Source organism: Wyeomyia smithii, chromosome 3 (assembly GCF_029784165.1).
Source record: "Wyeomyia smithii strain HCP4-BCI-WySm-NY-G18 chromosome 3, ASM2978416v1, whole genome shotgun sequence".
Classification (NCBI taxonomy): Eukaryota; Metazoa; Arthropoda; class Insecta; order Diptera; family Culicidae; genus Wyeomyia; species Wyeomyia smithii.
The window spans coordinates 152,111,294-152,117,293 of NC_073696.1; positions in this window are offsets into that span (position 1 = coordinate 152,111,294).

Sequence of the window (6,000 nt, forward strand, 5' to 3'; positions counted from 1 at the left end):
GTCGAAGGCGGTTGTCAGTGGGTTTCGCCTTTAGTAACGGTGGTGAAGGACAACGGTGATCTGCGTTTGTGCGTCGATATGCGTCGTGCAAATGTCGCTATCCTAAGAGAAAGACATCTTATGCCCACCATAGATGATTTTCTCCCACGGTTCACATCCGCTAAGTTCTTCAGTCGCCTCGACATCAAGGAAGCATTCCACCAGGTGGAACTTGACGAGGATAGTCGCTACATAACGACTTTTATTACACACATAGGCCTCTTTCGATACAAGCGCCTAATGTATGGCATTGTAATAGCTCCAGAGATCTTCCAGCGAATACTTGAACAGATATTAAGCCGTTGCAGTAAAAACACCGTGAATTTCATCGACGACACACTAGTTTTTGCTGAAACTGAAAAAGAGCACGATGAAGCTCTGGAGTCAGTTCTGTACACACTCAAAAGCTATGGAGTGCTACTGAACAAAGATAAATGCATTTTCAAAGTGCAAAAGCTGGATTTTCTAGGACATACCGTTTCTTCTGAAGGCATTCAGCCATCTAGAAATAAAATTGAAGCTCTTCAGAAATTCCGTGCACCTTCTTGCTCAGAAGAAGTCCGAAGTTTCTTGGGTCTGGTTACCTACATCGGCCGATTTTTACCGGATTTGGCAACTGTAACATCTCCGTTACGGAAGCTAACATGTGCTGGCGTAAGGTTCGTGTGGGGTGATGACCAACAACAATCTTTTCGAATGGAATGGATGATGATGATCCTCGACCAATCGCGTATGCCAGTAAAAGCCTAACTCAAACCGAACAACGATACTGCCAAACCGAGAAGGAGGCGCTGGCTTTGGTTTGGGCAGTTGAGCGGTTCTCGTCATATCTTTTAAGACGAAAATTCGAGCTCGAAACGGACCACAAACCGTTTGAGGCAATATTCAATCCGACGTCTAGGCCATGCCCAAGAATCGAGCGATGGGTCCTTCGCCTACAGTCGTACACGTTCGTAGTAAAGTACCGCAAAGGAGTCAACAACATTTCCGATCCCCTATCCCGCTTGGTTGAACATAACGCATCCGAGAAATTTGATGCGGAGAATAAGTTTATGGTGTTGGCTGTATTAGAGTCAGCGGCTATCGACGTGCAGGAGTTGGAGGAGTCTGCAAAGGCGGATCGAGTACTAGACCTAGTTATAAAATCTTTGCACTCAGGAATTTGGAATGAGCCAGAGGTAAAACCATTTGCTCCGTTTTGTAACGAACTGGGTTTGGTAGGCGAAATGGTCGTTCGCGGAAACAAGCTCGTTGTCCCGACTAACTTGCGACCGAGAATGCTGCAACTGGCTCATGAGGGCCACCCCGGTGAGACCGTAATGAAGCGTAGACTCAGAGACCGTGTGTGGTGGCCAGGAATGAATCGCGAAATTACTGATTATGTAAAATCCTGTGAAGGTTGTCGTTTGGTAGGATTACCCAGTAAACCTGAACCTATGTCACGTCGTCCACTGCCAAATAAGCCGTGGGTGGACATAGCCATCGATTTTCTCGGACCAATGCCCGACGGAGTTTACCTACTTGTTGTAATCGACTACTTCAGCCGCTATAAGGAAGTCGAGTTGCTGCATAAGCTCACGGCGAAAGACACGGTAGCTAGATTGGACAAAATTTTCACAAGGTTAGGATATCCACGAACAATCACGCTGGACAACGCCAAGCAGTTCATAGGGGTTGAATTGGAAGAGTACAGTAAGGTTCACGGGACACATCTTAACCATTCAATACCTTACTGGCCACAGCAGAACGGCCTCGTAGAAAGGCAGAACAGGTCGCTACTTAAGAGACTCCAGATAAGCAACGCCTTGGGCAAAAATTGGAAGCAAGATTTGCATGACTATTTGGTTATGTATTACACCACTCCGCATTCCGTTACTGGCCGTACACCGACAGAGTTATTATATGGTCGGACAATCCGATCGAAGATTCCAGCACTCGCGGATATTGGAACAGCGCCTCCACAAACAGACTTTGCGGACAGAGACATGGAGTTGAAAATAAAGGAAAAGAATTGCGAAGATGTACGGCGGAAAGCAAAGAAATCGTCGATAGATGCGGGTGATAAAGTATTGATGCAAAATCTTCTACCAGGTAACAAGTTGCAAACAACATTCAATCCCAAGAGATACGAGGTGGTATGTAAATCTGGACCTAGGGTCACCGTGAAAGATCCTGAATATGGTAAACTGTATGACAGGAATACCGCTCACCTGAAGAAGATTGGTAGTTCTGAAGTCACAGCAGAATTTGATGAGTTGTCGACGGGAAACATCCTTGATCCTGATCCCGAGCCCTTGAGTGGACGTGAACGTAGCCAAGGCTATAAACAAGGCGATGAATCATTCGAAGACGATTTTTACGGTTTCGAGCCAGAGGAGCCATCCGAAGAACGTGTATCTTCGCGCCCGGGACGTACAAAGAAGAGACCAGCCCGATTTGACGACTATCAGTTATAAGGGGAGATGTGGTTGCCAAGTATGACCCTGTTGCTGTGAGTGATTCTGTGTGCCAATGCAACCCTGAAGTACGGGCCTGAGAGAAATGTTATTATTATGGGTGTTGATGTAAGAACGAAAGCGTGCTAAATAAATAAGTTGCTTAACAGGCATTACTTACATTATACAATTGTTATTCGGAGTGAGGAACTACAGTCTATACAACACGTTTTTCCAAACAACAACTTATTTTTAGCGAAACGTTTTTAAATGTTTTCAATACCACTCAAAAAAAAAAAGAGTAAAGCAGAAAATTATGACAATCTGAGTAACTGTTACTGAGTTCGGTAAACGAAACTAACTCAATTTTTGACGTTTTAATAGACATTGTAAAACTGAGTCAAAGTTGCTCAATTTAGAGTAAAATTAAAGGAGCGTGTGGGTTGTGTGGGTCACTTTTGGCAACCAAATCATGTTTGTATGAAATGAGCGACAGTTTTTCTCAGCGACACATTTATCCGACCCCAGCGCATGGGTGGCGTAGCGGCCGTTGTTGGAACTAATTAAACTAGATATTATTTTATAAATTAAATAAATAAATTAGATTTTCAATATATTACGTGTTTATTTACTGTTTTAAAAGAAAGCCAATAGAATAAGGAATACAAAATTACTTCAAGCAAATTCCCAAATAGGCAAATCAACGAGAAATTCAAGTATGAGATAACCAGATCTAAGAAACTGAAAATAAAGGTTTATTGCAAGGAACACTAAAAATACCTAACACCGAACCATGTTAGAAAGTTAGCAGGCATGCCAAGCTACCATCTGACAAAGTCTTACGGTTAGCATCAGGGTCTGACGGAAGTTATGGGGCAAAAGATGTGAATTTTGTCAGAGGCACAGCGGAAATGCTCTTGGTGATGTATGAAACATGAAAAATACCTATCACCGAGCCATGTTAGAAAGTTAGCAGGCATGCCAAGCTACCATCTGACAAAATCTTACGGTTAGCATCAGGGTCTGACGGAAGCTATGGGGCAAAAGGTGTGAATTTTGTCAGAGGCACAGCGGAAATGCTCTTGGTGTTGCATGAACATGAAAAATACCTATCACCGAATCATGTTAGAAAGGTAGCAGACATGCCCAGCTTAGAGATACCATCCATCCTGATTTAGCAGCACATGATCTGATATTGTGATTCTATTTGAGCGTCCTTATTTTTTTTTTCATATTCTAGCATTTGTCGTGATTTTCTTAAAATAGTCAATTTTGTAGCGTATCTTTTACGATTTCGGGATACAATATCAGCGAAGTGACGAGATAAATCTTCTAGGTTTTGGAATCGTCGAACATCTAGTAATTGTGAAAATACGAGACAATGAAATGCATATGTCATGTTTTTCTACTGCGACAGTGTGCCTCTCTAACAATAATTCTACAATCATACTACTCATTCATCTTCCTCTTCAAATCTATAACTATTAGTATACAGGATAATTGCGGGGCTAGTGCTGTGATTCTATTAATACTTAAAGGTGTCCTGATTTCTACCTTCGACCAGATGGTATCCTTAGCAAAGCTACTATCTGACAAAATCTCCCAATGGGTACACTAATCTTGTTGTCTTTAAACGCAAGTAGCGATGGTCAAGATAAAACTTTAGTTGTTTGAATAATTACAAGATGATCTCTTATTAAAAAGAGATATGTTTTTTAAGATTGCCCATTCCTATCATATTAAAATGTTATTAAGCTTTCACCATTTTTGCAACACAAAAGAACTGTTTCAACTGCATATGCTTCCTATGCTTAGAATAGTACTGCATTTGGTTCAGATGAAAATCTTCCCACGAGGTTTAATTATCCCTAACAAAGACATGAAAGTGTCGGATTTGAATGATCAACAAAGCGATTCTCGGTACAGAATTCCTGGAGATCTGAAATATAGCCAAACATTGTATGGCAAAGTGTTATAAGTGTTTTTTTTAGTTTTAAATAGTTTATTTGACACGCACGATACAATTTATGTTTAACTGAGCCAAGTACATTTTTTTAAATTCTAAATTAGCAGGGAAAAAAGGGAGGCACATTTTTTATATCTTGCGGCCGACTACGAGCTAGTGGGGATTTAAGGTGAGAGGAGGGGAGTTACAATTTTGTTTTTAACTATTTTATATTACAGAATGTATTCAATTGTACGTGGCTAACCAGTGACGGGAATTGTATTCTAACAAATAGATAAAAAAAATCAAATTTTAATGCCAGCATTTTTTATAAACCCGTATAGCTGTGTCATGTACTGGAGATCACCGCTTCCCAGAATGTCTCCAACGGGTACGTTCGGTTGTTTCCCTCGGGCCCGAAGGGAATCTATAAGCTCGGACCTAACACCACAGTATTCGGTACACGACCAAACAACATGCTCGATGTCATGGTAGCCATCGCCACAAACGCAGTGATTACTGTCTACAAGCCCTATACGAAAGAGATGCGTGTTCAACGTGTAGTGATTGGACATAAGTCTGGACATCACGCGAATGAAGTCCCGACCTACATCCAACCCCTTGAACCATGCTTTCGTCGATACCTTAGGAAAAATGGAATGTAGCCACCGTCCCAGTTCATCTGAGTTCCATGATGATTGTCAACTGTTGAGTGTTCTCTGACGCAAGAGTTTGTAGGAGGCGGTAAAATTTTCGTGAAAAACACCGAAGCCAGTGGACTCATCTAGATTAGATCCGTCAGTGTAAAACCTTTGAACATAACTAACATGTTTCAATTTATGGGAAAAAAATCTTAGGGATCTCTTGGGGTCGCAATTGATCCGGGATACCAGTAATGCATAAAAATATAAAATTTACTATGAACTAGATGGTCAAAACTGAAGCTGATATGGTATGTAAACGGTTATGTGACTGTTTTATAAATGGTTAGGATACTATATAGTATGCTGAAGCTGATATGGTATGTAAACGGTTATGTGACTGTTTTATAAATGGTTATGATACTATATAGTATCTTAACCATCTATAAAACAGTCACATAACCATTTAAATACCATATCAGCTTTAGTTTTGACCATCTAGTTCATAGTAAACTGAGAAATAACCATTTGGTGAACTAGGCGTTAGGTATGGTTACCATTCAAAAACATCGATTTTCCCGAACATATTTTTTTCGATATTATACACGATATGGTAAACTAATAATCCAAAATTTTGTACTAAAACTATTCTTCAAATAGTATAAATATGTTATTTTGCAGTAGTTTCCAGTTGTTCAGGTATCATTTCATGAATGGTATATTTATATTGATTTATATTCTGATAATCGTTCGTGGAATAGTCGTGATATTGTTTTGAATATAAAGATTGTTAGTGGCGATTTCTTTATTTTTTGCAAAATCATGTTTTTGTTTTTCAGCTGCAGATATCATCACTTGCCAGCCATCTTGCACATTTCTTTTTGTGTCTGGTCATATTTGTATTCTTCCAGGCTGCGAGGGGCGCTGTTTTGCGTTTGTC